Source organism: Chiroxiphia lanceolata, chromosome 1, assembly GCF_009829145.1.
Source record: "Chiroxiphia lanceolata isolate bChiLan1 chromosome 1, bChiLan1.pri, whole genome shotgun sequence".
Classification (NCBI taxonomy): Eukaryota; Metazoa; Chordata; class Aves; order Passeriformes; family Pipridae; genus Chiroxiphia; species Chiroxiphia lanceolata.
This window is the reverse complement of record NC_045637.1, coordinates 138,969,719-138,994,132: the sequence shown is the minus strand read 5'-3', so window position 1 is coordinate 138,994,132 and position 24,414 is coordinate 138,969,719. Positions and strand designations below refer to the sequence as shown.

Genomic DNA, 24,414 nt, shown 5'->3' with positions numbered 1-24,414 from the left:
TGCACTGCCCCAAACACACACTCTTTTCTTTAACCTCCTTGCCAAGGGTGGTGTCTGGGAGAAGCAACTGTGGGTCCTTTTCTTAGGGTGGGGCAAGATGGCAAGATTAATGAAGAGTCATAGAGGCTCGTTCAAGAGAAGCTAAAAGGAACAAGGGACTACCTAAAAGCTTACTCACAGTATGTCAGGAGGAGGGGGTTAGCAAAGGGCTCTCCATCTGAGGGAGGACCGGAAGAACATTTAACCGTGACAGGTAGCATACGCTGTGGCTATGGTAAAAGGGTGTAGAGGGATATGGCATGCAGGCTGGGTGGACAGCTCACTCACTAAGATCCTCTCCAGAGTAACTCTCAGGCATAGACACAGAGTCTGGATCCTGGGCTCCAGAAAATGTAACCCAATTGTACGCGAGCAGCCAGGGACTGTGAGTTAAAAGCAACTTATTTAAGGGGAAAAAAGAAAATCCCAGTGTAAAGCACAGACACAGGGAGGAGAGAGTTGTGGAGCAATTTCTAGATACCAGAACTTCACTTTGAACCTTCCTGTCAGCTCCCAAAGGGTATTTTTCCTGTGGAACTCAACAGCAGTGCCACCTCTATTCATTTTTATATAGTATCCTCCCATCAGTCAATGTGCTTCAGCCTAGCCTGTGGGTCTAAGACCACTATAGAAATAAGGTACAGTTACAGACTTGGTCATCTTCTTTTTCTTTTGTCATACAATTAGTTGCTGCAGAAGGTCCACTTTGGAGACCTTCCCCACATGAGCCATATAGGCAATACTGTGTAGAATGAAGAGAAGATGTATTTCCAGTCCTATGTCTTCACACAGATTGGTAGAAGAAACAATTCCCTATTCTGTGCCAGATTACTGGCATGCAGGAACAAGATCTCCATTCCTCCAACTTATCTTCTCTTGGGAAACCCAGAAAGATGGATAGAAGTGTGGACCCTGAGCTCAAGAACCAGCTTATCCAGGGTCATTCCTCTTGTGTTGATAATGTGTCTGCTTCAGGTCTACTCAGGTATAAACAACTGCAGACATATGAGTTATCAGAAAATATGAATCTCAGTTCTAGGTTCCTCCCATTCCCTGCCACGGTGGCAGAGCAGAATAATAAAAGAGTAATGTAAGTCTGACTAGCACAAATTTATTCAGTTTTCACATTCCTTCCCATAAACTGTAGCTTGTTGATGTTGGTGTAATATTTTCCTTCCTTTTTTCCTGTTACCCAACATTGCTATACAGATCTTTCATGACAACAAGAGACTGTTTTGTACTTTAAAAAATTGCCAGCAAATGACAATAGTCTAATTATTAATTGCACATTTGCTACTTTGAACTATTCCCTGCATTCCCTTATCCTTATGTCACTGAGCTAGAGGAAGTGTGTCTTGTGGCTCTCTACTAAATGAAGATTTTGACATTTGCTTCACAATCCATGAAGTAGGCTGATCCCACATTATTAGATTGTCTAGTAAGCATAAAATGGTAGTCAAGGAAGCCCACATATGAGAGAGGAAGGCATACAGGGGTCTAAAATGGAAGAAAATCCTTCCCCTCCTCAATTCCCTATAGAATCAAGAGATGTTGAGTGTGAAATGATGAAAACAAAAGCACGAACTTAGGAAGAGTGGGAAAAAAGGAAAGAAAAGCTACAGTACCAAATCTGAGTGCCAGAACTGCTACACTGGATAGTCAAGGTCTCATCTTTTCCAGTATTCACTCCCTTCCACAACAAGCCACCAGATAAGCACAAGATATCCTATAAGGGTCCATGACACAACTGTCTCCCTAAACAAATAACTTATTCCTATGCTATAGTCACTGGTAAAAGCTCTAAGTCACCATCTCTTATTATCACATGTTCTTATTACTGCCAGAAATGCCTAAGAGAGGGCATACACGGTATGGGAACGGAACACTGAAAGAGGAAAAGAGATTAGCATAAAATGCTCTAACAGATTAAGAGTGAAGCAAAAGGGTGAAAGCAAATCTGTAAAAATTTTATGAAACCCACCTGTTTGTTTCATAAATAGTTCATATATTAAAATCAAATAAAGCAAGTAATGCTCTAATATGAATTTATAGACATTTCACCAAAGTACAGTGCTCAGTTACCACAGTGGAAAATTAACAGTAGAAACAGTAGAAAAATTAAATGAAGACTTTTTTTTATAAACCTTTTTCTCAGCTTTACTACTGACTGAAGAGTCAGGTACAATTTCAAAGTCCATTATTAACTTTTCTCTTAGCAAAGCTGTTTCTTTCAGTCTATATAACAAACAGTTATTGCAAGCAGCTTTAATCTGTGGGTTTCAGATGAAGATCTGTAAGGAAAGTGGAAGACTGGAGTCACCACAGATGGGATATTATACTGGTATAGCTGTGGTTGCTTTGTCATAACCCAGAAAGCCCTGAACAGCACAAAGGAAATAGTTATGAAAAGAAAATGCAGCAAGAGGAGAAGAACCTTGTGACATTTCTATTTCCATTCTTCCATCTCTCTAGGTTTTCCATAAGAAGGAAATGTCACTGTTTCCCTCTCTTTTCTTCCTTAAAAGTGGAGGAGGGATGGAACAACTGATCTGGTCACAGCAGCTCCATCATGACACAGGGGAGACAAAAGAGGTCAATCTAGTGACAGATATGAAAGGCTTTGCTGCATTTCATGTAAGAATATTGCCTCCATGGGACAGAACTGCAGTTAAGTTTATGCTGAATCCCTTTCTAAGACTGGCATCCAAAACCACTTGTGTTTGTGCTTGCTCATTTGTGTTTGCTCTTTCAAACATCAGGTCTGCCAGCTTCCCCCCAGTTATGAGGATGTGGTCACCAAAGTACAAAACTAAGCTGTAACTACAACAAGTATTTGGGAATGTTATCTGTGTTCATGTTTTTGGCCCATATTCTCACTTGCTCAAGGCTATCTCAGAAATAAGCCCTCCAAGCCACATGTACAGCAGACCTTTCAAATATAAGATTTCATCAAAAAGCACAGAGAATAGTAATGTATACTTCACTAACATTAATTTTTTTTTCATTTGCAATTGAGAGAAAAAACACTGCACCTTTCAAAAATGCTTTTGGGGCTGATACATCCTTCTTATTTTTGTGCTTCAATGAAATCCTCATAGCAAGTGAGGGAATGGCGGCTTCTAGTATTGTTAGAAAGTACCAGAAAAATCTTCAAAAGTACATCAAAATCTTGCTCTGAGGCAGAAGAAAATTAACCATGTGTCTGCAATCTGGGTTACCTGAAGATGCAGTGAGCATCAAAATGGATCAACTAAGGCCACTGAGGAACAAGTTCTCATTTGCTGCCAATACAGACTTGATACCAACAGGTTAACTGATAATTCTTTTGAACTTCCCTGCTCTCCTGGTGAATTATCTTTGAGGCAAACACATCATTTTGCCTAAAACTGGGGACTCAGAAGGTCATTTGCAATTTTTATCAGCAAAAGCATCCAGTGAGTGCCTCTGTGATTTTGGCTCCTAGCTATTCTCTCTATACTTGATTGACTAGCAATGCTGCTAGAAGCAGATTTGCTCCCCACACATCCCCACTCTCCCTGATGGGTGTAGGTACAATGACAAGATTTTCACCAAATTTTTATTGTATCAGTTGGACTGGCTGAGGACAGCTGAGGACCTTCCGTTGGTGGTGGTATCAGCCATGCAGGGACTGCTCATCACTGACAGCAGATACACAGAGTTTTATTCTTTATTATTAATGTTACATGTCACACTTTTACATCTGCTGCTTTAGATTACAAGCAAACACAGAGTGAAAGTAAAAGTGGAAATGGACAGAGATGTATCCAATGCAAAACTTCCATCAGAAATGCCTGTGTATCCATGTCTAAACAGAGTAGCACAGAAAAATTCATTTTGTACATACTGAACCTTCTTTTTCTTCTAGGATTCATACTGCATCTACTCCCCAAAATACTCCTAGTACTTCTAATGACTGTATCCCTAATTTATTTGAGCCTAAACTCATAGAATGCTGGATCAATGTTCAACAAAACGCAACAGTGCTGTGTGCAGGCTGGTGTAGCTCCTGGTGGCAAAAAAATACGAGTGCAATTAGCTAGCCACAGATCTGAAAGGTCACTTTATTGGAAGAAAGCCTTTGAAACTAATGACAGGCTTAAACTTTTTAAACAATCATTACCAAACTAGTTTGTGAATTCCCACAGTAAAGTTTTAAGTCAGATCAAAGTCATCTGTGCTTCCTTCCCATTCAAAGCCCAGGAGCAACACTATAAATTAATATTGAGGGGTGGTGAGGAACACATGCTCATATATTCTGATGCAGACACTCAAAAGTCTCCTACAGAAGCTCAAGAAGCACATGGTACCCAGTTTCTTTCTTTCAAAGTGCAACATACATCTTCTACACTGGCAGCTATATTGTTAATAACTCGGGTAGCCATGGATCAATAGGCTGGATGATAAGGAAAGCTGCCTAAAACGCCTGCTTTTCCGAGAGCCATTTTACTGTATCATGGATCACTCCTAATCGTGAAAAGACATACTGTGGGATTTCTACGACATCTGCATCTGACCTGGTCATCCCAGGCTCTTTTTAGACAATGAAGGGAAAGAAAGGCAATTTTATAGAGCATAGTAGCTGTGTAAAACCGGGTTGCTGAACCAAGGTTTAGCAGTATCTATCTCTCTCTAAAAGAGACTGTAAAGGTGACTCAGAACCTCAGGTGACTAAAATGCCAATGCCTAAAGTTGGATGAGGAGAGCCTATAGAGCCCAGGAAGTGCTTTGGATGGTCTACATGGATGCACGTTACCATTGTCACTACAGACCTCCCAAAGGGAATAAACTAAAGCTTCCATATTGCTGCAGGCAAATAAGAGGTCTTATTTTCACTTCCACCCCAGATCAGCACCTGACCACGTGAAGTCATCATCACAACAGGTCAGATGGGCTTACAACAAAACAAGTCAAGACACATTGCAACCAAAGATGAAAAAATGGTCTGTGGGAAAGAAAAATACATGTAGTTTGCAGCAAAAGCAGGAAAGGATAAGGGCGTTGATATCTGAATGATATGTAGGAAATCCAAATTCAGCTACATTCCTGTAAAACAACCTCTGAAACCGAAACATGCTTTTAAGAAAATCCACGTTCCCAAATCATCTTCTCAATGGTCAGACATTCATGAATCTGCAAAAAAGACAAGTCCTCTCTTGAACAAGGCAACCCCTTCTCTCAGCTGTGGCAATACTCCAGACTGGTAGTTTTCTCAGACATTTTACAGGGCCAAAAACATGCAATAGCTCATCTCTCCATCCACAGGTTGCCCGAGTCCATCCTCTCCCTTCATGACTCATCAAGCATGACAAGGAAAGATTCTGCCTCTTTTTCCTCTTATTGCTGTAAGACATTTCTTCTAACAGGAAAGGAGCAACACGGCAAAAGCAAAATCTTAATGGGTTGGGTAAATTTTTTTACTGCTTAAGAAATTTTGGGCCACAGTACTGAGTTAAAGTGTTCCAACATCCATATGAGCCCTTCTGCTCATACTGTTGCCCCTTCTGTGCAAACTGTTACCCTATCAAATATGTTAGTCTCTTTACAAATTATAAAAAAGATCAAATTTTGAGCCTGATTTACAGGCTGAGTTATGGCATGTGATCTAGTAGACACTGGCCAAGTATAGTGACTTTTGATCTGTAAAAATCAAACTTAGCTGTAATAAATACATTTGATAACAACATAAACCAGCACTTCAAAGGCATCATACCCTGCCTGAAGACACTGCACATCTGATAATCATTAATTCCAGCATGAACAATTAAAATACAGTTCACTCAATAATTACTTTGAACCTTCAGTCATTTTCCCTCCAAACACCAGAGCAGTCTGTAGTAACCACAGGAGGTATTTGAAAAAAAAAGAGAAGACACAGAGAATGTTTAAAAGTACCCTTTCAGAGACAATACATTTTTCCAGTTATGTGTGTTCCCAGATTGATCAGAATTTTCTGGGGATATAAAACAAGGATCACTCAGTTATCTGTAATGCTCCATTGATTCAACCTCCCAAAGACATTTGTAAACCATATTTCAACCCAAATTATCTCCATTTTTAATCAATGCTTCCACAAAGCATTAAGTACAATTAAATGCAATAGTTTCCTTGGAAAGCTCACAGGGAAAAACAGAACTGAAGAAGTTCAGCAAAAAGTTAAATATTCTGGTTTAGACATAAAATTTTAACCTAAATTCACATTTTTTGCAAAGTTACCAGAAAAAAAAATTGTAAAGTTAGTGAAGTTAGTGAAGACAAATGATTAGGAATCTACACAGGTGGAACACAGTCCTTTGGAGCACTGGGGCTTACCTATTTGATGTATTAAATCAAGCCCTGACTACATTTACACCACTGTTGAGCAGCAGCAGGGTAACTAACTGACAGTAACATCAATAGAGTCATATGTGACATGAGTATTTTCTGGATGCAGGTTTGGAAGAGATGACAAACCATGCATGTCATATAATTCATAAAAAGAACTAGAACCAAAGAGGAAAAATGACTGCCAAAATTCTGAGAACAGAAGTTCTGAGGGGCAGAGTCGAGCTGGAGCCAAACAAACCAGAGTAATCAGAGTAATGTGGGGCAGGAAGTGACTTCAAAAAGTTAAGATGCTAGTTTGGCGGAACCCTGCATATTTTCTTTCTAGGCTGTATTCCTGCATGAAATTTTTAATGACAGTTCAGACAGGTTGGATCATATGCTTCCTAAAAGACACTACTGCATACATCTTCCCAGTGTGACAATGAATGGATTTAATAACTTCTCTCTTGGTGCAAAGGATTGAAAAACTACCCCCAGCTTGTGGAGACTGCATTTCAGTTACTTCTCTGTGTTGTTCAGCTGAGGGTATCATGCGGGATGGACCTTCTCAAACTCAGACGACATTTCTAGTTCTTCCCTAAACCACGTGGCTAAATACACCACCAGCAGAGATGTAAACTGTGTTCTTGGGAAGTCTGTACTGGCTGTTTTGCCATAACACCAGTCTTACATGCTTAGTTTGAGAGGTTATCACGTTCTCGTCGTTTGGTCTACAGTTTTCTCTCGCCTGCCTTCACTTTCCCAACGCTGCCACCTAAAACAGGGCACTGTGCGTCCCTCGGGATCCCACCGGCCTCATGAGGCTGCACCTCCCCACCCCGAGCACCGGTGTCTGCGGGCCGGACATCTCCCCACGGCGAGCAGGACACCGCACACCCCCGCTCCGCCGCACCCGGCGCCTCTCCCTTCCCGCGGCGGCCGCCCCGCCGGGTCCCGGGATGGCGCCGGGAGCCCTCGGGCGTCCGGCTGGTCCCTCCCTGCCCAGTTTACCTTCGCGGGCGGGCGGCGGGGGCCGGCGGCTCCCGAGGCGCTGTGAGGGGGCACGGGGGCAACGGGGCGGCTCGACGGCACCTCAGCACAGCGGGAGCTCGCCCGCCCTCAGCCTGCCGGGAAATGGGGCCGCCCCGCGGGCTCCCTCAGCTCTGGGGCGGGAGCCGCCCCGCTGCCCCCAGCACCGCCCTCCGCCCTCGGCCCGGGACAGGCGGTGGTTGGTGCCCGTGTACCCACCGGGGAAACCCGGCCGGCCTGTGCACCCCAGTCTAAGGCAGCCCAGTCTAAGGCAGCCCAGCCTAAGGCAGCCCAGCCTAAGGCAGCCCAGCCTAAACCAGCCCAGCCTAAACCAGCCCAGCCCTGCAGCCTCCCCCGGGCCGGGCGCTGTCGGCTGGGCATCGCTGTCGGGTGCCCTCTGTTTTTCAGACAGAAATGTGTTTCTTTCCTCGCTCTCTTTAGTGACTCTACATCTTCTCTAAACGATGCTGCCGGCAAGGCAGCGAACTTTTTTCATAGCATTTTTATGTAATTTCATACCTTGGAAAGGACTGGTTTGAAGTGTGCTTGGATTTTATTCACTGAGTGGAAATGATTCCATAAAATGTGAAATTCCATAAAAAGATAGGGAGGAAAAAAGAAATGAGAGGTTTCCATCTGATGTTAAATAGGCAAGTGTCAAAATTCAGTGTAGCCTTGGAAGGGTTCATATCACCAAGCTAAAAAGATGAGATTTTAAGTGTTGCAGGCTACATGCAAATAGACACCTCTCTCGATTTAAAATCCTATTTTCAATGTCAATAACTTTGCCAAAACAATGCTTTTAGCAGATTTTTTCTTATGTATCTAACGCACTGACAGTAAAGTGAAGTGAAAAAAGGTGAAGATGTCACTATCTCCAGCTTCTGTTACTTCAGTTCAGAGAAGTCATCAGGTAGTTTGGCTTTGTCTTGTGTTTATGGGGAATTTGTATTAAAATTCCATATTTCCTTCCAAAGCAGCCAAGAAATCCCATGTTTTGTTCCTCCAACACTGCCGGAGATAAAATAATTATAACAGAAGGATGGTAGCATTTTAAATTACCATCATGTTTTTCACAGCAAATGTTTCAATGCTTTAAGGGGTAATTGCTTTGAAAAATTCCAGCTGAGACAGCTCAGCCAGATTTAAGAATGTATTTAGGGAATAGTACATTGTTCTGCTCATGTTATTTAAAGAAAACCCAAATCATTTCATTGAGAAGCTGGCTTAAATTTACCGGAGACTTTGCTGAGGTCAGAGCTGTGTCTTTGGTCAGGCACGTGAAAACACATCTAAATTTGGCGAACATAATTTGAAAAATCATGCACATAGTTAATAAACAGTTATTAGTTCAACAACTTGGGAGTCTGACATTCCATGATACCACATATTCTCTTTGCTGAGTTTCTTTGCAGTTGCTCCCTTTGACTTTTGGTATCATCATGGTGCCAAGGGAAGATGTAATTTCAAAAGATTGATTGATAATTAATCTTTTTTTTAATTATCCTAAAGTCAATTTTTAAATCAGTACCTTGCACTGAACACTGTGCATGTGTTAAAAAAATAATATTTGATAGTGCATTTTGTTGTCAAAAAGTATATTTTCACTTCTATATGTGACCTACCAGTAACATGGGCACACCCTGAATACAGTGGTTTCACACTTATTTTGCTATTGTTAAATACATGGCCAAGGTATTTGTTATGATAATGTAGAAAACATCTATTCTGCTTGTATGAAGGGGCTTTTGTTTTCTCTGTCTCTAGACTTTTTCTGGTCCTCTCCAAGTATCCTGAAAAAGGCTGAGAAAGTTGAATGGCAGTATTTTTCAGCTCTCATTATACCTGGCTGTAACAGAAAGGAGTCATTGTCTCTAAGAGGAACATTGGAGATGAGAACAGCACACCTCTAGAAAGCAAAGAGAAAAATAAGAGAGATCCCAGAAAATCTTAAGTGCTATCTGAGAAGATTTTGGGCTGCATTCAGGAGCACAAGGATTGTGATCCTGTGGGATGGGTGGAGGCCATCATGTATTCACAAGGAAGAAATGTGGTGAGGGAAATGCTATGGCAGACGTGAACTTGATTAACAGTGTGTCCTAATGTTACAAAGAGGCAAAGTTTGCGGGAAGAGGAGGTGGAAATAAGTAAAGCTTCCCAAATTGTGTTCTCTTCTCTCAGATAAAATGAATATGCAGCAGAATTCCAGCCCTCCATTCTGCTTGGTCTTCTCCGAAAGCTTTTCATTTTCTAATGAAAAGAGGAGAGAGACATGCACCCCACCCAAGTTTCACAACAGTCGTATGACTCAAGATCTAACACATGCAATTAGAAATGGTTCTTTTCCTTTTATCCTGGCTGAGCAGATCACTGGGCAGATATGCTGTCACTATACACCCTCAGCTAGGGAAGGAGGGGGAAGAACTTTATTAACCTCCACAGTCCTTTTGGATTGCATATCCTAATAACGTAAGTTTCTATAAAGCAGCAGATAACTTAAGAGTTAAAGCAGAACATCTGTTTTTGAAAGGAAACAGATAGATATATTTCTAGTGTCAGGAAACCAGCGATTCATTGGAAAAAAAAAATTTTTTTTTAACCATGAGTGTGTTCCCTTAAGTTTTATTGAAATCACTTTATACACTGATAATGTCACGACTTTATAGAGATTGACCTTAATTTTCTCTACAGGGTAAATGAGACACTACAATGACTAAGATCTTACCTGCCCAGGGTAATGCAGGATCAGCCCATAACCCTCAGTATTATGAATGGAAAGGCTGCAGATATGTAAGATATTTCCAAGCCATTGTGCCACTGGCCAACGGTAAAAAAAAAAAAAGAAAAAGAAAAAGAAATATCAATCAGTGTATTAATTACACCTTTTGTCGTAATAAAACACATAGAACAGAATTGAAAGGCTTGTTTGTTTTTTGTTTATTCAAACAAAGTAATGTACAGATGGAAGAATGATGGTTTTGATCATAGAGGATGAAGGTATATATACAAGCTACAGAATAGAATAAAAAAGTATCAGTTTAAGGCAAGTGATATCTAAAGGCTGGAATATCCTCTTTTCAAGTAGTACTCTGCAGATACTGAAAATCTTTGTTACAGGGCCCAGATGATCCTCTGGGGTACACCAGATAATTTCTTTCACCAAGACACTGTTTTTTCCAGAAAGCTTAAAGAGGTTGTAATTACTGTAAAGTGAATCACATCACCACATCAGATTGTAATGTCAGGGCATTCTGGAAAAATGTTTGGCATCTTCTTAGATGATAAGGCCAAAAGCAAATGTATAGCGATAAGCAGGTAGCAACTATAGGTTTTACATTCTTCCAATAAGAACTAATTCTCTTTAAGGGTGGTTTGGGGGTTTTTTAAATCCATTTGTGGTTGTGCAATACTGCCAAAGACCTGCAAACTATAAACCTTCCTATGAGAAAGATGGAAAGCTCTCATTTGAGAGTTTATATGGAAGAAATTACCAATAACAGCTTTTGAAAAATCACAGTACAACTGTGTACAATGAAGTACAACTGCATTGAATACAAAAGCTAGTTAACAAGTACATCACATAAAATTCTTTAAAATTAGAGCAAATGAATAAGCTAAAACTCAGTGTGCTAAAGAGCATTCTGTCCATCTGTCCTTCCATCCTTTTGAAGGCATCTTTAAGCAACTCAGAAGTGAGAATAGAATAATTTCTCCATGACTTGTATGCACTGGTTCTTACAGTGAAAACCATAAGCAAAACAAAACCTCAACCTGAATGAAAAGCTGAAGATGTTTTAATCCAAAAATGTTAGCAGTGAAGCTAGCAAATTCACAGTTTTAACTGCAGAAAATCAGAAGTACTTCCAAAAAGTCTATGATCAAAACTTAGTTACTAGAATTCTGTCCACTATGATTGTTTTGAAATGGATTTCCACTTTTTTTAGTCTGTGTATGGTAGGGCCTCAGGTCAGTCAATGGCTTCCATTTCTACATATAGAATATATTCAGGCAACAATTAAGATGTCCAGGCTTTACACTGTTATAATTTCAAAGGTCTTGATTAAAAAGTCAGAGTTGCCTGAGGGAGGCTTATTCATTGCGTTCAATGAGTTTTAGATCATAGCCTAAGTTTTCCAGCTGTCACATATAAATATCCATACATGTGTACATCCTTATTTTTTTCTAACTGTATGTAGAGCATATATATCCCTTTCTGTTTCTTGCAAACATCTGTTCAAGTCAGCCCACTTCTTCACGCTGAGAGCTGAGAATCTAACACAAATTGCACCTGAGGTAGGAAAAGCCTGACTAATGCCTCTTGTTTATTACCTTTATTAATTTTATGATAAAATGAAACTGTCTGCACCCTTAAAAGGAAACATGTAAATGTCATGAAATGGAATATTGAAATCTTGTATAGCTTATTCAAAATGCTACTTGTTATTAACTAGAAAATTGTAACCTGAAGGCCTTCGTTTGAAAATGTCAGCATTTATTATTAACATAATTTCTTTAGCTTTACAAGATAGGCTTTTAGGTATTGCTCAGAGCAATGTATGCAAAAGTTAGCTTAGTGAGAGCTATCATTTTAACTGGACATTTGATTTTATTAATGCTGTGTGTTAGATTTCACATGCACGACAAACTAAGCATGATATAAGTAAGGTTTTGAAGCTTCTTACTGAAGTGAATATAAAAGGTATTCAAAGACAAAAGAAGACGGAATTATCTGGCTTTATTAAAAGCAATGAATTTATGGTGTATTTTACTAACTTAAGGCTGCTCAGCCTTTTCCTTGCTCACTTCTTTCCTCTGTGAGTTATTTCCCTATGCACTTTTCTTCCTGATTGCTAAAATGTTGTAAGCATGATTTACACAGGTAGAATGTTCATTTGAAGTTTCTTCCATCCAAAGGTCAACCTGTGATAACTTGTGTGAGAACAAGAACTGAAATTGGTCCTCTGGTCATTCCAGTTTAAACTTTCTCCTTTACTTGCTACATGTTAACTGCTTCATTACATTTGCATGAATATTAAAATTTACCCTATTACCTAGAGGTTCAAGGAAAGCTTAAGGGAAACACTTAATGGTCTTATTTTGACTATACGATAGTAGTTGCAAACAGCTTTGTAATTTTATTTTGAGATTTTTTTCTGTTATTCAGGGTTCAAAATAAACCTGTACCACCCCCCACCCACTTCTCAGCCATTCATTATTTTCACAGTGATTACAGAAAGCTCTAAGGAGATAATTGTCAGTACTTTTTTGCTTGTCAGAAAGTATTAGCAAAATTTGAGTATGTATTTACTCTTCTTTCTGTCTCAGTGGGTAGTGTTCAAGTACAAATGCCAGGTTACATCTTTTTGCACATGCATTTGATTTTCTGTTGCTGAATGTCAATATTAGGCTGCAAAGTTTTCTGCTGTTTATAATAAATGTGTCTGTCACTTAGAGCATGTGTGTAGTGTATAGCATTTGGCCAGACATAATGGGCAATACAGGGTGAGGAAAATATGGGGAAAGCAGAACTATAAACTACCTGTATTATCTTTTCTAATGTGAAGAAGAGTAAAGTAGAGGTTTTGTATAATCACTTGTTTCCCATCAGCATTGACACCGTCTGCAAGGCAATAGTGGAAACCTTCAGAAATAGTCATCAGGCCTATTTTTTTCTACAGTAGAAGTTCCTGATCGTTCCTGCAAAATAGGTTTCAGGTGTGTGGCCCTTACAGCTCATAAGGGGCCAAAGTAGAAAGCAGTACTTGCTTCAAGACCTTCAACTAAATATGGAAGCAGCTGAGGGAAACTATCTTAGAGTTTCATCTTCTAGCCCCACCTCAAAGGGAGATGTGTATGAGATTAACTCATGCATATGGAATTCACAGCTGGAATTGGGATACACAGTCAATCCTTTCTGGTAGATCCCAGTGAGCCAGATCAAGTGATGTCATAGCAGTGCAAGTTGAGTCTACAGAATAAGTACGTGTAATGCAAAACTTTGAGGCTAAGAGCTTTGTCATGCCACAACAGCTTTGACCTGTCTTGGCCAACTCAGAACATTATGTTAAATTTGTGTGAGATACAGGACAATCTTTAAACAAATAAATATTCATTAGTTTCTGCCCTGCAACAATCTTGTATGGTGAATGCTGAGAGAAAAGCTACTTGCTAGAGCTTAATACTCTGCAGTTGTGGTCTCAGCTCATGATCCATGATTTACATGACTGCTGATAAATAATTATAAGATTGCCAGGGAACTTTTTTATTTCCATATTGTCCATAAAAATTTGCCTCCATAAAACTGTAGATTATCTGAAGGGTAGTATTTACCCTGCCCAGGTAACGTATATTCAGTTGAGTTCTGAATATTACTTTTAAGAATTTGGAGACCTTGACCTTTCTATCTTCTCTTCTTTTACAGCTTTCCATGGCCTATAGTTGGTGTTGGTCTGCAACCACATGTCTATGAGTAAAGCAAGAGTTAAGGTGAGACTTATCTTCCATTGTACCAAGAAATTACATCAACCCACCTGTGGCCAGATGTGTCACTTTTACTTGAGTAGCATCTCACATGATTCACAAGAGCATAAGACAATGATTTACTGAGACAGATCTAGTAGTCTGTGTTTTCCAGATGAAGTTGACAATATAGTTTTTCCATAAAATACAAGTTGAATATGAGCTCTTTTTGTATTTAACAGAATCAATAATGTGTAAAAGAGGAACTTTACAATAACAACATTATACTTCCTTTGGTAACTTTTTTTTTAATTTTAGGAGGAGGAAGTGAATTCTCACTTCCCCTTCCACTGAATAAGTTATGTTTCTTATTCAACGTTGCACAGTTGCAATATACGGTTGGTATTATTTTTAGAATATGGTTATAAGTAATATATTAAATACTGTCATATTTCCCTCATATGAGTGTCCATTTGTCAACAAAAAATTGAACTCTTGCATAATAGTACAGCCATCTGCTGTCCACAACAGAGCTTTGTATGAGAATAAGGAAAAGCAAGCTTTGACCCAGCAAGAGAAGTTAAAATCATTCGACAGCTTAAGTATTCCAGATAGAATCATATACTTTACTAGTCTTTCATGTTCCTGAGGATGAGGGTTCCTATGTACTAGCTATGTCTGTGGCAATTTCAAGTTTCTTGCAGGATGCATTAAGGCAGGATGTGGCTTTGGGGTAAAATTTTTGCAGAAAGTATTTCAAATAATGCAGCTTGCTTTTGAGAAAACTTTTTCTTCTGCCCTAAAAATACAATAAACATGAAAGATAATAATATTCCTCTTTAGTAAGAAGATTATTTTCTCACATAGATTTAACAAATAACTTCAAGCTCTTAATCAGTTTTGTCCAGGACTTCCTTGAAAAGGGGGAGTTTATTGCTGTATTTCAGCAAAGCAGCTGAGGAAGTGCTTGTCCCATACCCATGTTCAGTCCACCGGGTTGGGTGTTTATACCCTGTGCTTCTTATTCACGTTGAGGTTTCTGTTTCTACTCCTGTTTACTTCAGTAACACTATTCTCATCTCTTGTATTACCTCTGGACATAATTCAAATTGTTTGTGTACTCTTCATATTTTACTCTTCAGTATTATTTTTGCTCATTTTCAAATGAAAATCCTTTTCAGCGGCATTTAGGTTTATCCCCAGGTGACAGAGACCTTTCTGAGTACTGGTAGCTGTTGTAGAGTAGCAAGTATGTGTAGTACATTGTCCCTGAATTTAAAAAAACCTTTTGCAGAGGCTTTTTAGAAGTTTCAGATGTGAAGAATAAAATGTGAAGGATCTTGTAAATTTTAATAAATCGGCAAAGAAGACATGAGAGCTTATGAGTCTATAATGAAAGCAAAGCAGTGTGGAATGTGGAGAGTCCATGGAGGAACTTGAAAAGAAGATCAGTAGCTTGTGTTTGATATAAGTGGGAAGCCAGTGCCAGCTAAGGAATGCAGAGGCTAAGTGATACAATAAAAGCATTGGGCCTAGAAAATAATCTTCAGAGCAAGAAAGAATAAATGAGAAGGGAAAGACCACATCTGGAAACCAAGAATAAGGATATGAAATGAGAGTCTTGCTTCAAGCTTTGATGTACGGAAAGAGAGCACCTATTTTAGAGGTGCCACAAGAAAATAATCAGCAATCTCTAGACACAGCTGACCTGAGAGGATCTGGGTATATATCTAACCCAAAGATGATGCCCAGTTTACATAAGGGAAGGAAAGCGTGTGGAAGCAAATATTTGTTTAAATCTTCATTGGCTCAACCTGAACTTGAGTTGACAGCTGAATAAAGAGAAAAGTTGAAAATCATACATTTTAAGTGAACCTGGAACATATAAATGTGCATTCCAAGTAATTTCAGCAACTGACATGCACTCGTTTTTTTTTTTAAGGGATCAGTTATTGTCACATACACTGTATGCATTTGATTTGTTTCCTTGGAAAACTGTGTAAAACAAACTTTGCCTTTGGGTGAACTGTTGTAAAGATAATAGGATTTTCAGAGATCAATGCAGCACCTTTAATTTTTTTCTTTGATTGGTTTTTTTTTTTCCTTTTCTATGCAGAAAGAATTCCATGCCTTATGATGTAGACACATACAAAAGGAACATCTCATTTATGTGAACATGCTCCAGAAAAAAAGTCTTAACATTTACAAGTTTGCAAATATGTTCTTTTATCGCAAAGTGAAGATAGTCTTGCTTGACAACACTATATACCACTTTTCCTCTGTAAGGGTCGTATGAAATGAAGTATAAGCCTCTTCAACTAAAAATAAAAATTTCCATAGGTTTAATCTCTCTTATGAGCTTCTTTTCATCTAGTAACTCTGGGTCTTACATTTTCCAGTGTATCTGCATCAAACGTTTCTGTAGGGTAAGGAAACCTGCTCTTTCCTTTAAAGCACGAAAGACTGAGAACAAAAAAATGGAGAGTAACATGAAGGAGCTAAACAAGGGTTCAGAAGACCTAAGCTGGTTTTTCAAATCTGCCCCAGGACATTTGTAGCCAAGTTGCTAACGGCATTTAAAGCTACCTAAAAATGTCAAGAGAGCTAACTTGCCTCGAGCTGTAAAAAGTGTTTGGCTTCCCTTAGCTATGTGACTGTGCCTAAATGCCTGGAAGTCTGTACCTTAACTGTCTATGAATCACATCCTTATGGGTGAAGAATGGAGAGAGGGCACTTCTGTAGGTCTCAGATGTGTTCTGAACATACCTACATTAGACTGTGACCTTCTCACAATCTCTGGCCAGGTAAGTACCTCAGAGAGCTAGACAGGTGATTTAACTTAACCACAGCACAGAAACTCTAATGCAGCTCCTGAAAATACAAACACAGGATGTAAGTGAAACTAGTGTACTACATGAGAAGAAAGACACACATATTTAGCCTGCTCAACAGCCTTTTTCTTTACAGAAACAACATTTTTGCCAGGTTAATATTATTTCTAGAAACAGAGGCCAAAACAAACACTCTTCTTGGACTATCTAATGAAAATCTATCTTGAGTAGAATAAACTCAGCTGGGTCTCGATCAATCAGTGTTTGAAACATTTCCAGTTTGACTGTTAATGTGATTTTTTGCCAAAATCTTAGGCTTTAAATTTATTTTAGAACTACATTGTTGAGGAAAAGTCTTTGTAATTGATCCTAGCCTATTTTTAGGATTACCAAAATAGGGTCTTGATGGTGGGCAAATAGCCACAGTGAAAAAAGATCCCTAAACATCTCACAGCTTGGAGCAAAGATCAATGTAAACTGTTTACAAAGGGTATTTGAGAGACCACCAGACACTGGAGCATTATTGAGAAGAACTTTGTTAGTTACTGTGCAGATTTCTGCACTAGGAACCAAGAAAGTTAATTTGCTTTGGTCTTATAGAGAAAGAGTGTGGTTCCTTTCTCAAGGAGAAAACTTTATCCTTATTAGATTCAGTTATATAGAAAGGCACAAAGAGAAGCTAATATGGGATATTTGTTGCAATAAGTTTTATAATAGCTTGGAAAACACAGAGAGCACCTGATTTACATCTGTAGTAAAGCTCCTTCACGTGAGGTAAATGAGGATCAAGTCTAGAGTATTTAGCAGATTAAACAGTCTTAATTTAGTCATTTTCCCAAGAATAACTTCCCTTTTCTTAAAATTCTAAGCTTGCAAATGGAAGTGCACAGGTCTAAATTGGCAGTTGCTACAATGCTGCCTATCTTTGCAGAAGCCATTCACAGCTGTGCCATTTTCTTGGTTATTTCTGAAAAACCTTTTCCTCTATATGAAAAACCTCAGTTGCTCTTGGACGAATGAAGATGAAGATAAGGAACTGGAAACCTATAAATGCTCCATGATACCACGACTGTACTGTTTCTCCCCTTGTTAATCTGGAAAACTAGAAATTATCATGAAATAAAAGAAAGGAAAAAACCAGCCTTAGCAATTATTACAACTGAAGGTTTCTTCCAATTTTTGTCCTGAAGGCTAAAGGCACCAAGATACAGTTCCATCTTTCTTGTAGCTCTGCAGCCTTGCTTTTTTTGAAATTACACTGCTGTAAGTTGTGTACATAAAGATTATCTAGCTGTCTTCTTACTTGTTCTCTTTGGCAGCTTCAAGACTGAATGGTAATATTTTTCAACATTAGTTAATTATAGACGACACTGAAGATTTTGTCATTTTGAATTCCAGATTCAAGTCCTCATTTTTGACAGTCATTATATGTTCATCTAAAACAAAAGTAGAAACATTATGAGATTCCAGCCTGATGTGTCTTTGGTCTGGAATGCCCACTGGAAGATTTCACGGATATACTTACCTTGGATAGTTTTCATTTCTTCACTGTTGGCCAGTGCTTGACATAGTAATTGTTTCTAACTGTTAGACACAAATTTATAAGAAGGAACATTGCCAAAATGTTTTCAAAATGTTAGGTATATAATTTCAAACACAGTTGGGATTTCTTTTGGTTTGTTTGTTTGTTTTAAGTTTCAAGAAGACTAATTTTGTTAGAATCCATCAACTAAAGCAAAAAATAAACTGGACCATCTAGTTCTACTTTCATATTGACAAGTCCTGGTTCAGAAGTTTTGGAAGTGAATGTTAGGTCTCTTAGTGAGTTCTTTTTTATAACATAATTTAAAAGCCTCTACATACACAGTCTGTACTAAGGCAAATATTTTTTGTTTTAGAGAAACATTGTTTTGTGATTTGAAGAATTTCAAAGATAATGAGTCCAGTCTTGCACCCAGACAGCTCCAGATTTTCTAGGGTTTGGGGGTTTTTTCTGCTTTGGTTTCCTGCATGAAATCCTGACACCATTTTTAGCTGTGGGCACTTTACCATTGACTCTAGTGAATCCAGGACCTTTTCTTCATTTTTCACTCATATTAGCTTTTAAAAATATTTTCTTTAACCACCATCTCTTTTCCCTTTAGGGTTCTTTGATGTTCTGAGAGTAGTTGATACATTTTAGTCCAACATATACTCTACTTGCATATGTTTACTTTTGCAGGAGTTTTGATAGGTAGTAACCTGCCAGTGATTTATTTTATACCAAATATTTAACATGTAAGTATATACAAACTCAAAGCTTTTATTAAGGCTGTAAAATAAAACTTTCATGACTCAGGAAATGCCAGAATTAAGGCTGCTGATGTAAATTAATTTCAGTCACATTCTCTGCATGCAGTATATGGCTTTTTATATGGCATCTATGCTTTTTTCTGTTTAGCACTGCCAGAGGCTAACACCTCTCTGAGTATGTATTAATCCAAAAAGTTAAAAGCTGGCAGAAGTATAAAAAAACTCAAATCATATTTTATAATGGGAAAATCTGAGACAGTTTTACTAGTAAATGATAGTTTCTGCTGCTCCTGTAATGAAAAACAGAGACAACAGGTTAGATTTGAGGTTGTCCTCTGGCCATTAGAAACAATATAATAAAGGAAATACAGCAGTTAGATATGTCTGGTACTAGAAGACATTTATTTAAAACACATTATGTGTCCAGCAGAGGACCCTGCTCCACAGCTCTTGGTAGCCTGAAAGTACATATGTGTGATGTACCTCAAGCACACCTTCTTCTCTTAGTAGAAGACCTGTATGAAGGCTTGTGAATGCGAAAGGGTCTTCCAAAACTTAGCTTTGGAGCTGCTCAAGAGAAATCTTCCTTCATCATTTGCATGCTGTTCCCACTACCGTGATATAAGGACCCTGAGGAACAAGACAAGCTCCTTGTTAAGGTCATTTGATCAGGAGAATTTCTAGGCAACCTGGTGACCTGTATTTAACTATAAGCCTAAAAAATAGCATGCAAAAATGTCTGTCCAAGAGATTCTCTCTATCCAAGTATGAATACATTAACAAGGATTCTGTGCTGTGCTTCTAATGCTTATGTGGCATTACTGCAGGAGTGCAGTCAGCAATTAGGAGAACAGAAGGTGACTCAGAAGATTATTACTTCAGGAGGCTGAGACTTGTAGCACTGAACTAATGCTGACCAGCTAGTGTAGCCAAGACTGAGATATTTTTATCATTGTGTCATCCAGCTATGAATGCATCTCTTGGAAACGCCATTCTGCTGGCATGCTTTCTGTCAAAAGTTGCTGGTTCATTGAGAGTGAAACATTTCAAGAAAGCTTATCTCAGTGAGCCTCATAATGGAATACAGATAACTTCTGATAGTTCACTGCAAGGCAAGTCAGCTGCCAGTTTTCCATTCAGTCAGATCTACTCCTGTGTGATGGCCTCTTCCTTGTCTCAGGGATCCAGGAACACAAGGACCTCCTGGTACTCAGGGCTCCACTGCTCTTAGAAGAAATCATTGCCTTTTGGAAATGCTGTGGATCTTTGTTTCTCAAACGATGTTGTTAGTGGAATATCTATTTCCTAGGAAATGCTTCAACAGTTTTCATTCTAAATTGGGACAAATTAAGATTTCAAGCCGGTAAGATTTCTCAGAAAATGCAAACTCTGAGCCCTGACCAATTCTAGGTATTCGTAGTATGCTCCAGCTGTAAAATCCTAGATTATGTGAAGTCTGAGAGCCTGAGGGCTTATCCACAGGGCAGATACAGCTTACTTGGAGGAAGCAGTTGCAACATAGAGCATGTCTGCAGAGCTGTGTGCAGCCCTGCAGAGCACATTAGCACACTGGTATGAGGCAGCAGACCCTTTTGCAGAGAAACTACACTAGGTTGCAGAAACAGTTTGAAGCTGTGGTGTGTGCGTTCTCCTGCTCAGCTACAGTACAGTTAAGAACTACATTGTGAAAAGTATCTAGTTTTTGCTCAGCAACTGGAAAAAAATATTTGTATTTCCTGTCTTTGTACTATTTTTACCATAGAAGTATAACTCACAAAGACTAAATTTGTACTACCACCCTAATTTGACCTGCTTTTTTTATCAGTTTACACAAAAGTTATTTCAGGTAATTCCTTAAAATTGTTTGGATAATCAGACCATTCCCAAACTTACTTAGAAAAGGAGATTCCTCTTTTCTTTCTAGTTACACTGCAGAATTGTTGCTATTGCTTCTGTGCAGGTGAGGGCTGGTAGCATGGGTCATCTGAGATCTATGGCACTACTCTTCTTACAGAGAATAACTCTTGTTTTTTCCAAATATCAGTACCCATATGACAAGGTAACAACTTCTTCTGTGTAACTTAACAACAGTAAAGTATATCCTTTGAACTATGCTGTTTCCCTTTTTCATTGTTTTCATGAAAACTTAGCATCTCCGGGTGGGCTATTGTTTTATTATTGTCATTATGCAGCGGGGTTTCCACATCGTCCTCTCTTGGACAGGTGTGAGTTTACAATTCTTTTCCCATGCCAGTTAGGTGGTAAACTGTTACCTGTAAAGGGCTGACAGTCTAGGCATCTAAGGGAGGCTGACTATCTTGTGAGATTTGATACTGGTTCTTTACGGAGGACATAGCAGAGAGAAGTACTACTTCAGTGACACGGCTCTCTCCTCTGTTTATCTAGTTCTTCAGTCCTCTGAGGTATGGTTACTGGCAAATTAGTCATCACAGATATCATTGCATGCCATTTTGCATGACACAAAATCATTCAAGGAAAGAAGGAATAAACATTTGAGGTCTATCCATCCTGCATCAGCAACTGTTGGTAATGGATGTTTTAGGCAAGATTTGTCAATCCCTTGCCATGTACTATTGTCAGTTCATCTATACTTTGATTAGGGATCCTTTTACAATGTGTAGAATTAATTTATTGAAAGCCAGTCGAGAAATAAAGGCTAAAGGTTAGTGCACATAAAAAAGAATTTCTAAACAGGAAACTTAGCAGTTTTGAAAATACTGAAAACATAATCAGATTTCAATTTGGTAATGTTTTGAAAAGCAATGAAGGATACAAGGCATTGAGCAAAATTAGAGTGTTTCAAATGCTATACGATGGTGAGTTTAGATACATTCTAGCAGGATTTGTTTCTCCTTACTTTCTTTTTCTTTCTTTTGTAGCTAATGATCATGCAAAAGTTCCAATAGCTTTAATGGAAAACCTCAGAACAACTCCCATGGTTTTCATCTGGTTCATAATTATTTCTTTAACTATCAATCTTCTTTGGAAACCATCATTTACTAAAAATGACAGTAATATGTGGAATTTTAGCCTGAAAAAGCAAGTCTTGTAAAAAATAAATAATTGAAACCAACCGGACAAAAATATTTATTTTGTTCTGATTTGGGTTTTGGTTAAAGAAAAATGTGTATCTTGAAAGGTATGCACTGTGAGCAGTCCTACTGGATGTAACAGTAACTCAGATTGCTAAGTTAAGCATGTCTGCAAAGCCTGCAGGATCAAATAATTGTTATACATTGCTATTGTAGAAGATTGTGAAAGGTGGGAAAACAGGTGCTGCATGGTTAAACTAGAAATTAAAGAAAAATAAATCATATTGAGCAATAGCGTATATATGACTGCGTTAGTTGGTTTTTGTTATCCATATTGCAAAATATCATCCAACTCCAAACATTATTCAAAAGTGTCTAATGCAGGTTTGTCCAGACTTCTAAAACTACTGGCTCATGCAGAGAGCACACAAGAAAGATATTTTACTTCATCCAGCTGCCTCAACTGGTTAGAAACAAGGAAATAAGCAGGAAAAAATGCGTCGCTGAGGTTTGGTCAAATGGCCTTTAAGGATGCAGTGCGTCCTCCCGGAGTCTCCCCTCCGCGGCCGGTGCCGCCTCGAGAGACCACAAACCACCGGCCACGGGGAGCAAAACCGGAGAGGAAAGGCGGGGGAGAGGGAAGTGAGAGGGGAGGGGGACGCGATGGGACAGGACAGTAGGAGGACGGGGCCCTGCCGCCCTCTGCTGGCGGCCGCCCCGCCCCGGGAGGGCCAAGGGCCCCTCAGCCCCCGAAGGACTCGAGGAGATGCTGAGTCTCCGTAAAGAGTCTCACTTGGCCTCGGTGAGATGGATTTCGAGACAGGCAAAGCCCACCTCCCGCTGCACGGGGTAGCGCTGCTACCTCTACTTGAAGATGGGGCTAAGCAAGTCGATTTGGGGCTCTCTCTGGGTTTGTGTGCTGGCTCAGAACAGCAGGGCAGTTTTGCAGCTGTTGTTCCAGTCTTTATCACCTATCGCATTCAGTTGTGGTGCTGGCAGAGAGGGTCCCTTCTGGAGGAATCCAACAGGATAAGCTCTTTTCTGGACAGACACCAAGCAGGCACCAGAGCCTGACAGGGGAGGTAGATGTACAGACCAGTTCTGTAGGAATTTTAATAACTGAGAGGTCTGAAGAACCCTCCCCAAACTGCATATAGCATAGATGTAGGAGCCTCCTTACTTACTTCGTTGATCTCAGCCGCTCCTGTTGTGCTGGAGAACACAGCCAATCTGAAAGATGCCATGAAGAGGAAAAAGAAAAGTGTTACACCAAACCATCTTGCAAACACAAGAAGTAGGGACTCCCCCTGCTTACAAAATGTCTGTGCAGGGAAGGAAAACAAGAGTACAACAGGTACCGCTTCATGTGTATGACATACAAGCCACTGACTTCAGTTTGGATCTTCAGCAGGTTTGCCGGGTGACTCTGTGGTACCTACAAATAGTGTCATATAGCTGATATGCCATATACTAGATATCAGCAGAACATTCTTTTTTATATATATATACTATACATCAGCAGAACATTCATTTAATCGATGTACAGTTTCTCAGTCATAAGGGACAGCATACACATATTTATGTTACCTGTCAAACTGATAGCATTTCTCACTGCTGCATTCTGTGCTATAGACATTTCCAAAATCAAATATGAGAATCTGTACTCTTGTTTGCACTATCACTGCTATGATATTTGCCTAAACAAAGGCTTTTTTTTTTCCCTGCAAAAACATTGTTATTAAGATCCACGTTTGAAGGTAAATTCTGTTCTTATTTTTCCCATCAACTCAAATTCAGTAAACTTGCTCTTGATTTGTGTGGTGTCTGAGAACATAATGTCTCATATAATTTCATGAATTATTAGCCTGCAGGTGTAGCTATTCTGGGAATCATCCCTGACTCTATAGCTTTTTTATGTCATTTCTGAAGATGATCCAAAGATAAGTTTGCATCTTAAGTAGTTTTATATGCACTGGCATGGATCCCCAAAATAATACAACTATGGTAGCATTGTATTGGCTGCAAAACCTATCAAGAAACTTGAGAAAATACAGAATTATTTATCCAGCAGCAAAAAAATTAGCGCATGCAGAACTCCATACTACCACAGCTGGGCTGTGGATTCCCTGCAGGGACAGATCCTGGAGGTTTATCTCCATTTATGCCTTTTTATAGAGATATTGAAAACCATAGGGAAACCTAGGATCTCTCAGGAGTAGTTGACCCTGGAGTTCTACTTTAGTTGAAGGTCAGGCAGACAATCTAGGAACTGTTGGGCATTTCATGTAGGATTTGGTCTGGCAGAACTTACAGGTACTCCTGTCCTAGGCAGGAAGGAGCTCTACAACCTGGCAGGTCACCAGCCCTGCAGAATTCAGCAGAGGGTA

At 39.3% G+C, this 24,414-nt stretch overlaps 1 protein-coding gene across 1 annotated transcript in view; it reads right to left on the bottom strand.

The window, feature by feature from the left end:
- APBB1IP (amyloid beta precursor protein binding family B member 1 interacting protein) overlaps window positions 1–7,400 on the bottom strand; it is a 65,080-nt gene extending 57,680 nt beyond the window's left edge. The window contains exon 1 of the mRNA XM_032711077.1: window positions 7,375–7,400. The gene's annotated coding sequence lies outside the window, so the exon portion shown is untranslated. The remainder of the gene's footprint in view (window positions 1–7,374) is intronic.
- Window positions 7,401–24,414: the final 17,014 nt, after the last annotated feature.